At 34.5% G+C, this 12,656-nt stretch overlaps 1 non-coding gene across 1 annotated transcript; it reads left to right on the plus strand.

Annotated features, from left to right (window-relative positions):
• Positions 1–11,748: 11,748 nt before the first annotated feature.
• LOC120314713 lies at positions 11,749–11,855 on the plus strand. The gene has a single exon (XR_005558512.1). It is a non-coding gene; the product is annotated as a U6 spliceosomal RNA (small nuclear RNA).
• Positions 11,856–12,656: the final 801 nt, after the last annotated feature.

The following is a 12,656-nucleotide window of genomic DNA, read 5'->3' on the forward strand; positions in this document are numbered from 1 at the left end:
AAGGGCCAATGATAGCATGGGCACGAAATGTGGGCCGAAATATAAAACTGGAAGAATGGGGAAGATTATGGAACAGAAATTGTAAACTGACATTGTCAACTGCATATAGGGAAAATCAATATAAAATGTTCTATAGATGGCATTTCACACTGGCAAGATTGGCTAAAATGTACAAAAATGTGAATCCGGAGTGCTGGAAACGTAAAAATAAGGAGGTAACATTCTATCATATGTGGTGGCTATGCCCTAAAGCAAAGATCTATTGGGAACGGATAAAGAACTGGATACAGGAGATAACAAAGGCACAAAATGAACTCAAACCTGAACTATTTCTTTTGGGTATAATAAATTTAAAGATGGAGAAACAACTCCAATACATCATTGTACATATATTAACAGCAGCCCACATAGTATATGCCCAGTGTTGGAAAGGTGAAAATATACCTACAAATGATATGATTATATGTAAAATACTAGAATGCGTGGAAATGAACAAACTTACGCTAGAATTAAAAGACAAGGAGGCAACAGAATTCTATGAAATATGGAACAAGTGTTATGATTTGGTAGAACATGATTACTAATGTAAATAATTGTAAATAATATATATGAGATAACTGTAAATAATATATATGAGATGTATAACACAGTACTGTTAAGAAAAAAAAGTATTTTTACTTTTATTTTTGTTGTATAGTGAAAAAGGAATAAATAAAAATTAAAAAAAAAACAATGATGGAGATATCAGAGGCTATAAAATGCAAAAAAATGGGAAGACACCGGGCCCAGATGGGCTTCTGGCAGAGCTCTATAAAAATTTACAAGACATATTAAGCGAACCGCTGAAAGATGTTTTTAATGGACTTTTGTTAGAGGTTAAGCTTCCAAATACATGGATAGAAGCAAATATTACTTTAATACCAAAAGAAGATTCAGATTTGACGTATATTAAGAATTATAGACTGATTTCATTACTTAATGTGGATTATAAAATTTTAAGTTCAATAATGGCAGAGAGACTGAAAAAATACTTAGTTGAATTCATACATCCAGATCAAAATGGCTTTTTACCTTATTGAATGTTGATTATAAGATCTTTACAAAAATTTTGGCAAATAGATTAATGCAGGTTATGAAAGACTTGATTCATAGTGATCAAGCAGGATTTATAACAGGGAGATATATGAAACATAATGTTAGACAAATTATTAACTTAATTGAGTACTTGGATAAGAATAATCAGATTCCTGTGGCTTTTATCTTTTTGGACGCTGAAAAAGCTTTTGATCAATTGGACTGGCAATTTTTATTTTCTTTGGTAGAGAAAATGAATTTTGGGGATAATTTTTTACATGCACTTAAAGCTATATATCAGCAGCAATCTGCACAAATTGTTGTAAATGGGGGATTGACTGAGAATTTTAATATTCAAAAAGGGACAAGACAAGGATGTCCATTATCCCCATTGTTATTTGTTTTAACATTGGAAATTTTATTGACTCAGATTCGGGAATCGAAGTTAATTAAGGGTGTAAAGATAAGGAAGAATGAGTATAAATTGCGGGCATTTGCGGATGATTTGGTTTTAATTTTGGAACAACCGAATCAGGCGATTGATGGTTTATTAGAACTTATAACACAGTATGGGAATGTTTCTGGTTTTAAAGTTAATAATTATAAGACTAAGATATTATCTAAGAATATGTCAGTTAAAGAAAGGGAAAGTTTGATTAAAGCCACAGGTTTTCAGATGGTAAAAAAGGTTAAATACTTGGGAGTATATCTAACTGCTTCAAATGGAAAATTGTATAAGAACAATTACGAACCACTATGGGCAAAAGTCCAAAAGGATTTAAGAGATTGGAAAAAATTGCAATTGTCATTGTTGGGGAGAATTTCAGCTGTAAAAATGAATGTTCTACCAAAGTTTCTTTTTTTGTTTCAGATGATACCTATTCTTAAAAAAGAGGCAAATTTGGAGGAATGGCAAAAGGGTATCAATAATTTTATATGGGCCGGGAAGAAACCAAGGGTTAAATTTAAGATATTACAGGATGCTCGAGAAAGAGGGGGACTTAAGGCACCTAATTTGAAATTATATTATGATGCAGCCGCCCTAACTTGGTTAAGTGATTGGCTTAATTTAACAAATATGGATATTCTTTTTTTGGAAGGTTGGGATTTAATATATGGTTGGCATGCATATTTAATTTTTAATAAGAAAGTTGATCGGACTTTTAAATCACATATTTTGAGGAATGCCTTACTTCGTGTTTGGAAGAAGTATTATTATAGATTAAATTATAAAATACCTATCTGGGGGATTCCCAGACATGCAATTGAGGGAACTTCTAAGGGGACAAATTTTGATAAAATCTCGTACAAAGAATTGTTAATTTGTTCTGGTTCGAATTGGCATTTGAAATCCCTAGATGTATTAAGGCAGCAAAATATTCTACAGTCATGGTTTCAATATTTACAAATAATGGATAGATGGACTGTAGACAAGAAAGAGGGAATAACACTAGAAGATAGACAATTGGTTATTCAGATTAAAAACCAAGGTCCGGCTCATATAAAAAGAATATACAATGTTTTATTAGAGTTAGATTCGGAAACAGAATTGGTTAAAGACTGTATGATTAAATGGGCTCAGAATATACAGGAGCCGATCTCATTGGATTTATGGGAGACAATTTGGATAAGAAATGTTAAATTTACACAAGCTCAAAATTTGAGAGAAAATTTTTATAAAATGTTTTATAGATGGCACTTAGATCCTAAAAAATTATCTTGTATGTATTCCAACATACAGCCCAAATGTTGGAGATGTGGCAATAATGATGCGACATACTTTCATATTTGGTGGAACTGTAAAAAAGTAAAGGCTTTTTGGATTATGATTTGGTGGAACATTCAAAAGATTTTTAGAAAAAAGATAAAGTTTACTCCTCAACTATTTTTACTTGGTATTTTTGTTGACTTAAATGAAAAAGAAACTACTTTGATGTTGAATTTATTAACTGCAGCAAGGTTACTAGTAGGTTTATATTGGAAGAAAGATTCCTTGCCTACTTTAGAAGAATGGATATTTAAAGTATCTAGTTTTGCAGAAATGGCAAAAATTTCTGCTTATTTAAAGGATCATACACAAGAAAGATATATTATTGTATGGGGAAGGTGGATAGATTATATTCAGAAAAAGTATGGAATTAAAAAGTTTCATTTATTTTATGAATGAATATCAAATATTATAGAGAATTGTTTTATAGGTTATGGAGTTAAAGGTTAATTATGATATTTTTTTCTCTTTTTTTTTCTTTTTTCTTAATTATTATAATTTTCTTTTTTTTTAACCCTGTATTCTGCTCTGGGAAGTGAAGGGAGGGGGGTTGGGGGTGGGAGGGAGGGTAAGGGGGGGGGTTTCTCTATTTTAAAATTTTATTGTATTTTTATAAATGATTGTATGTTTTAAAAAATAAAAAAAAAATTCAATAAAAAAATGGCTTTTTACCAAAGAGACAAATCAAAAACAACTTAAGAGTGATAATGGACGTATTAGAATACTGTGAACTACATCCAGGGAAACAATTAGCATTAATATTTTTAGACGCCCAAAAGGCATTTGATAATGTTTCTTGGCAATTCATGATTCAGCAACTACAAACAATGGACTTTGGAAAGAACTTTACAAATATGATAAAAACAATATACAGCAACCAGGCAGCAAAAGTGATCATGAATGGAGACTGTCCTGAGAGCTTTGAGATAAGAAAAAGCACGAGGCAAGGATGTCCACTGTCCCCACTATTATTTATTTTTACTTTGGAAGTTTTAAATAGAAGGATTAGACAGGATATAGAAATTAAAGGACTGAAGATAAAAGATGAAACAATATAAGTTACAAGCATTTGCTGATGATCTAGTATTTATTCTAGAAGAAACTTTAGAGATGATTCCTAAGTTATGGGGAATGAATAATGCTTAGAAATAAAAGGTTGTTATATCTAGAGGGGCATGATTTACAATTGGGGTGGCATGCTTTCTTAGGGTATGGAAAAAACAGAGCTCATAAGTATTTTCAAAATCACTATATAAGAAATGACTTGTTAACAGTATGGGAAAAAATTAAAGCTAAAATATACTTAAAAATTCCAGGGTGGCTATCAACGATGGAGGCATTTATACATCCGAACTTGGTAGATATTGAAAAAATACAGGCATATAGAGATATTCTAAATATCAATGGGAATTTAAAATCTAAGCAAGAACTGGAAAATCAGGGGATCAACCTGTCGTGGTGGGCACACTTACAGATGCAAAATAGATATGAAAAAGATGTGAAAATGTATGGATTCTATAAAAATCAAACTGTTTTTATAAGATTTTGTTAACCTCAGATGAGAAATTAAGAAAATGTATAATTTTTTGTTAATTTTGGAAATGGAAAGTGAACAAGTTAAAGTAATAATAAGATGGGCGAAAAACTTTGGCTACAATATAGAACTAAAAAAGTGGCAAAAGCTATGGGAGAGAAATTACAAATTAACAATGTCAACTTCATATAAAGAAAACTTATATAAAATGTTTTATAGATGGCACTTGCCACCAGCAAGATTAGCAAAAATGTTTTAAAATATGTCAGATAGATGCTGGAAATGTAAGCACAACCCAGTTACGTACTATCACATTTGGTGGACATGTGGCAAAGTAAAGGCTTATTGGAAAAAAGATACATGCATGGTTAGAAAAAATATTAAGTGAACATGTTGATTTTAAACCTGAACTTTTCTTACTAGGTATAATGCCTGAAAGGATTAATAAGCAAAGCCTATATTTGATTTTATTTATTTATTTATTTATTATTTAATTTTATTTATATGCCGCCCAATCCCAAGGGACTCAGGGCGGCGTACAAAATTAAAACAATAATCTAACAATAAAACAATAAAATAATACAACCATACAATGTGTCCGATTTTACACGTCACCACAGCAGCGAGAATAATCTTTCTGCAATATTGGAAGAGCGAAGGACTGCCATTAGAGGAAGAAATAATCAGAAAAACATTGGAATGCACAGAGATGGACAGATTAACTATGAGACTGAAAGATAAAGAAGACAGAGATTACTACCAAACTTGGGACTTATTTTATTGTTGATTAGAAGAAAGAATGAAGGATTAGGAATCGAATATGTATTAGCATAGCTAACCTCAGACAGCTCATTGGTTGGAAAATTAAAGTATGTATGTAAAAGAAAATCAATAAAATCTCTATTAAAAAAAACTTTGTCTGTGCTCTTTCATGTCTCTCCATCCTATCCATTCATTTTATCCAGTGCTTTTTTTCTATAAAAAAAAAAAAGGTGCCGGAACTCACACACATCATACAACCTGCCTTGCCTACCCTACAAGGTTCCATCCAAAAAAGGTGCCGGAACTCCGTTCTGGGTTTCTATGAGAAAAAAAAAGCCCTGATTTTATCTAACATAGTATTTATGGAACAAATGGGACACAGTTTTCCCCTAAATGTATCCCTAGTTCTTTCACTAGTAACATACAGTGGAGCAAGACATGCAACTTTTACCAAGCTAAAAATTCCTATTTTTATACACACAACAATCAAGATGACAACAGTTCATATATTTTAACCCTTTCATTTGTATTTACATCAATATCTTTAATTCACCTCATGTATTAATCAATTCTACACTAACATCCTTTCATTTTTCTTACTTTCACTAAATACATAGTATATTTATTTTTCTTCAATTTCTTTCTTTAATTTCTATACATATACTATTTACAAGGTCTTATTTTCCAAGTCACCAACACAGTGATGTAGTAATGTCACAAATCATTACCACTCATCATGATTTAACTATCATTTAGTTAACCAATACTTTCAAATGGCACTTTTTCACAAGAAAGGGAAAAAATAGGCTAGATTATATTATTTAAATATATCAATGTTACAAATATCATGCCTTCCTATTGGTGAAGACATAGTACCAGTTAATTCTGGCACATCTTGGTGAGCAAGTGACAAATGCAAGCAAAGACCAGTTTAATCTCAACATTTACACTATTCTATGCAAGCTAGGATCTTTCACTGGAAGACTATTGTGCAAGTTGCCATGCTATTGTCCTCATCTAGCAAGTTTATGCAGAGCTACAAGAAATGATATTTGAGATATGTAAAAAATGACCTATCTCTGGTTTTAAAAAAACTGAAAAACTAGTTTCTCCATACTCCTTGCTGTTGTCTATATCATACACATATGCATATGTACGTAAGTGGTGTGTATATGCTATAAACCCAATAGGCCAGTTTTCATATGGAATTCAGCATTGTTCAGTTGCTATTAAACAATTTCTGTTAATAAAATGATGTCAATTGAAAGCTGATATCAAAATACAGAACATGTGCATAATGGTTAGAACAGAACAGAACAGAACAGAATGGAATAGAGCTAGAAGGGATCTTGGAGGCCTTCTATTCCTACGCCTTGCTCAAACAGGAGAACCTATATCATCTCAGATAAGTGACTGTCTAGCCTCTTTTTAAAAATCTCCAGTGATGGAGCACCCACAATTTCTGGAGGCAAGCTATTTCACTAGTTAATTGTCCTCACTGTCAGGAAGTTTCTCCTTAATTCTTCTCTCTTTGCTTCTCTCTTTGATCAGTTTCCAACAATTGTTTCTTGTCCTGGCCTCTGCTTTCGTGAATAACATGATCCCCTCTTCTTTGTGGCAGCCCCTCAAATACTGGAATACTGCTCTCATGTCTCCCCTAATTCTTCTTTTCTTTAGACTAGCCAAACCCAAATCCTACAGCCATTCTTTGTATGTTTTAGTCAGTGTTTTTTTTTTGTAAAAAAAAAAAAAAAGTTGCCAGAATTCACATGCATTATACAACCTGCCTTGCCTACCCTACAAGGTTCCATCCCAAAAAAGTGCTGAAACTCTGTTCTGGGCGTTCTATGACAAAAAAAAAAAAAAAGCCCTGGTTTTAGTCTCCAGGCCTTTGATCATCTTAGTTGCTCTTTGAATTTTTTCCAAACTCTCAACATCTTTTTTCTGATATGGTGACCAAAACTGGCTGCAGTATTCTAGGTGTGGTCTTACTAGGGTTTTATAAAGCAGTACTAATACTTCAAGTGTGCTTGATTCTATGCCTCTGTTTATACAACCCAGGATTGTATTAGCTTTTTTGGCTGCTGCTGTACACTGTTGGCTCATAGTCAAGTGGTCATCCATTAAGACTCCAAGGTCCCTCTCACAGTTACTATTTTTAAGCTAGGTCTCACCTAATCTGTACTTTTACCTTTGATTTTTCCTGCCTAAATGTAAGACTTTGCTTTTCTCCACACTGAAACTCATTTTGTTGGATAAGGCCCATTGTTCAAGTTTGTCAAGATCTTTTTGGATCCTGAGTTTGTCTTCTGGGGTGTTGGCTACTGCTGTCAGTTTGGTGTCATCTGCAAATTTGATAAGTTCCCCTTCTATTCTCTAATCTAAGTCATTGATGAAGATATTGAAGAGTACTGGGCCTAACAAGGAACCTTTTGGTACCCCACTGCTAATTTCTCTTGTAACGATGCTAAGAAAAAGACTCAGGCATTTCTTGAGCAGAGGTTTGAAGCTGAATGACACAGCTTCACACAGCTTCTCAAACTCTGAGTTTATTGTTTCTTATATACTTTTTACATACATAGGCTTTACCTTTAACTGCTGACATTTTACATTTAGAAGTTTAACCTTTAGTTGTTGACATAAAGTAATTGAAAAATTCCTTCATATAAGCAATTATTTTCTAGTAACACATTACCTATTGAGAGCAGGTAAAAATACAGGTAAATTAGAAAAGGAGAAAGAACTGATAAAGACAAGAAGAGATAAAGACAGGAAGAGATAAGGGGGAACTTAAAGCATATTATTTAGGTAGGTAAGATATTAAGTCAAAAGGGGGTGATCTTTTGGCTGCTTCCTTGGGACAAAGAGTATCAAAAGGTTATGAGGTTTGTGGGGGGCAATGCATGGCAGTTTGCTGCACGTGCAAATTCCTCCACAACTCACTTTCCTTTATTTTATTAATGAAGACATTCCAAGCAGGAGTAGTTAATAGGTCTTAGCTTAGTATGGAAGATTGCAAGACATCTTATTAAGTAAAGAAAAAAGACATTGAAATAAACAACAACAGCTGATAAGGATAGCAACTATTATAATGAGATATTGAACAATCTTTCCAAGAAGGCCAATGGGAAGCCATGACCATACAGCACTCCACCAATTTCCTAAGGTATCAATTTTTAAATCAGAAGCCAAGTTATGTAAAACATTAATTTGCTTTTGAATAACGCCAGATCAGAAAAATTGAAACAACACAAAAAACTGAAGTTGGGACACACACAGGTATAAGACAGGTAGAGAGTAGATTTTCCATGTCATATGATTCAGAAATACAAAAGTCTGTCACTTGTGTTACATTAGTTAATTGCACCCAAATATTATATTTCATCCGTGATTCTAAAGGATGAGGTGGGAGAGCTTCAGCCCCCACACAGCACTTAAGAAGGAAAGAGAGGCAAAGAATGACTAAGGAATTTGCAGTCAAAACCGCAAATATGGCAACGCATAAATTCTCTGGTGTAGGTTCTTTTCCCTGTTGTCTCAGGACCTCCTGCGCTTTGGATGTTAGGTTCTTCACATCGCCCCAGGTTTTTGGTCAACTGTGATGGCAAGAGCGAAAGGGATGTTGTGCTGTCTGAAGAGTCACCTGCTTCATTTCCAGTATTGGGTTCTGGACTTGATGCCATGACATCTTTGGCTGGTTGCACACACTGGGCTGGAATCCAGAGAGAGCCTGTAGGAGCAAGCACAGCTGCATAGCCTCGCCCCCAAGTTAGTAAGGGAATTGGATCTAACCAGGTTTTATCAGGCAATTGCTGATAATATACCAATGGATTAGGAAGCACAGCTTTCTGCTGAAAGTGACACTGGTAGGCAGTAGTTTTTGGAAAAGAAATATTTAGTTGGTTTAAAGTTATTAAGACTTTATTGATTTGACACAAATTAGGTACCTGGATCCCTCCTTTTTTAATTGTTTATGAAGGGAGTCCTTAAAGGACCGATACATATGTGAGAAACAAAGGATAGCTGCTGTAAAGTTAAAAACAAAGTCATAAGATTGGAGTTGATCCTAGGCATGATGTAAGTACCTGTAAGATTAAATATAAGTTGGCTCACATAATGAGAGTCTGAGATTAAGTTAAAAGCCTGTTGAGAAAAGGTGTGGAAAGCTAAAATAGCAGCAGAAGAGATAAGTTATTCTGAAAATAAAATTGAAAATCAAATTTTGGAATAGAAATAACAATATTAATTAAATCAGTCCCATTTCAAGGACAAGCTTGATTGTGTCCTGAGGTTATTTCAGCAACAGCCTGGATAAAAGATAACACATTTTGGGATGGGATAAGTAAAGCCATTCAATACAATATACTTTTTGCGCTTCTAATACAGCTAATACTCCCGTAAGTAGCTTACTAGTAAGAAATATCAAAAGTGTTAAGTGACAATTTTTATATGGAATTCTGTCCACAAATTGAGTACTCAAGTACTTAATTTGCTCAACTGTGGTAAATGCTGCAAGTGGAACTACAAATGAGATCTCCAGGTTGTTTTCCTTTGGTCAATAAGTTAAATTCCAAGTTAATCAAAGATGCAAACAAATTTCTATTAAGTAGGTAAAATATGTACAAAACTTAAGTTTTGCTAGCTGAAACTGCAAGAGCAGGGATTAAATTTCATCTCCATTCACAAACTGGAATTCTAAGCAGAGAAGGAAAAAAAAGTTTAAAATGAACAGTTCCCTCCCCCCTTCTTTCTTTTGGTCTCTCTTGCTCTTAAAGCAACACAGCCAGTTGAAAAACAAAAGAGACAGGAAAAAAATTTTGTTACAAACTTCTCACTACTTCTTTTTGATAACAAGAACTGGAGTATTCCATGGACTAGTGGAAGGGGCAATGTGTTTGGCTTGTAATTGTTCTTGAACAAGAATTTTTAAGGCCTGTAATTTGTACAGAGGAAGAGGCCATTGTTCCACCCAAACAGGAGTAGTAGTTAACCAAGTTAAGGGTAAGGCAGACAGTTTATTCATCGAAGGTGACAGTAGCCCCCCATTTACTAAGCAAGTCTCGTCCCCAAAGGTTGACATGAATGTCAAGAATGAAAGGACGAAGTTGAACAGTTACAGTAGAATTAGGAAGACTTGCAGAAAGAAATTGTGTACTTTGTTGTGCACCTTGTCGCCCTCCTATACCCCAGACACTAGGGCATGGGTCAGTGGGCCAAGATGCAGGCCAATCTTTAGCTGAAATTACTGAAACATCAGCCCCTGTATCAATTATGCCCTCAAAAAGCTTACCCTGAAAAAAGACTATCTGACGGGGTCGCTGGGTGGTGATTGGGGTGGTTAATGCAATTACAACAGGATCTGTGGAACCAAACCTGCCGTCCCCTCGATCCCTATCACGACCCCCTGCAGGGACAAAATAGGGCAAATGGAGTAATTGTGCAGGACTAGTATTACTTGGCAAAGTCTGTGGCATGTTAGTCCATAACTGAATAAAGATGACACCTGTATAGTCAGAATCAATTACTCCAGGTATTACAAAAATTCCCTTTTTTCCCATGCTAGATCGAGGCAAAATTAATCCAATATATCCAGAAGGGAGAGGTCCAGAAAGTTGTGAAGGAACTATTTGTACTTCTCCTGGAAATTTGAAACACACTTCTTGTTGGATAGTTAAATCTATCCCAGCACTCCCTCTAGTGGCAGCAGGGCTATTGTTAATTGTTGATGGAATTACTGAAGGGTCTCTGTTTGGACCGGGGCCAGAGACCGGCCCGCTTTGAAGTTTCCCGACCGATATTCATTAGCCCAATGAAATCCCTTATTACATTTAGGGCATTTTGTTTTTGGACGTCTCCCAGCATTATTTTTAAATGGTTGGGAGGCATACTTTCCTCCCCCAGGATTTCTGCAATCCTGTTTGAAGTGTCCAATTTTACCACAATTATAACATTTCCCCTGAGGTTTTGTAAGAGCTGCAGCTAAGAGATTAGTTTGAAAAGAAACAGTCCCTATGTTCTGACATGCTATGATCATTTCTGCTAAATCTGGTTGAGCTCCCAATCCAATACTGGCCCGTTTACATTCAGAGGTGGCATTTTCTTTAGCCAATTTCATAAGCAATTCAGCTTGGGCATCAGGATTATCAATTTGTCGTCTCAAGGCATCTTGCAGATGGTTAATAAAATCTGCATATGGTTCATTTGCCTTTTGACGAATATTTGAAAATGCTTGAGATGGTTTCCCAGTTATAGGAACTTTTCCAAAAGCTTTGTAAGCACATTCAGAGGATATTTGAAGAGTAGCTATAGGCAAAACAATTTGTGCATCCATTGGAGTGTAATCACCAGAGCCATATAACTGCTCTGGGAGGTAAGCACCTCCAGAAGTTGCTGCTCTTAATGCACATTGATGTCTAAACTCACTATCCCATACCACATACTGAGCTGGTGTTAATAACATATGAATTGTTGTTTTCCAATCTTCTGGTACCAAAACATGATTCCTCATTGTTGCTTCTAACATACCTTGCACATATGAACTACCTAAGCCAGTATCTCTTATACCCTTACACAATTCTGTTAAGAATGCATAAGAAAGTGGTTGATATTTGTGCTCGCTTCGGCAGCACATATACTAAAATTGGAACGATACAGAGAAGATTAGCATGGCCCCTGCGCAAGGATGACACGCAAATTCGTGAAGCGTTCCATATTTTTAAATGTGTATAAGGGGTTCTTAATATTTTATGTTTTAAGTAATGTTTAAATTTGTGTTTTGGAGGGAGTATAATTTGTTTATTTCAACATTTTAAGTTTTAAGTAATGCTTAAAGTTTTGGAGAGAGTATAATTAGTTTAATTAAATGTATCCAGATTTGCTAATGATTCATATTAGATTTCATATTGTAGGTATAGATGTTCAAAGAAAGTTGTGTTTAAAATTGTGTTTTGGAAGGAACTTATATAGAATGATGGATAATATTATAAGTATGATTAGAAGATGTTTAGAGTATATTATAATGTGCTTAATGATTTTAATTACTATTATCTTTTAGAGATAATTTATTTAACTTAAGGTATTTAGATTTGTTTAGGATTTATAGGTGCTTTAAGTTTTTTTTCTTCTTTTTCTTTCTTTTTTTTTTCTTGAAACATTTTGGATAAGCCTGTAACCAACTCTGGGAGGTCTAGGGTAGGGTTAGGGAGGTTTGGGGAGTTGGGGGAGGGTATGGGAGGGTGGGGGGGTTGGGGAGGGGATTTGTTTTGTAAAATTTTAAAAATTTTCAATAAAAAGAAAGAAAGAAAGTGGTTGATATTCAACCACTGGGGCTCCATTTGCATCTACCTGCCCAGTCAAATGTACAGGACAAACTGAGAGCATATCTGCTATTTCCTGCATATCTCCCTCTCCTTTCGCCATTTGATTTTCTAATACATGGCGAATAGAAACATAAGATCTAGAATTCTTTTGCTCTGAAGGTGTTACATCTATCGTGGAAGATATAGGACCTGATGGAAC

This window comes from Crotalus tigris, unplaced genomic scaffold (genome assembly GCF_016545835.1).
Source record: "Crotalus tigris isolate CLP2741 ecotype Arizona unplaced genomic scaffold, ASM1654583v1 scf7180000018982.274923, whole genome shotgun sequence".
In the NCBI taxonomy this organism is placed as follows: Eukaryota; Metazoa; Chordata; class Lepidosauria; order Squamata; family Viperidae; genus Crotalus; species Crotalus tigris.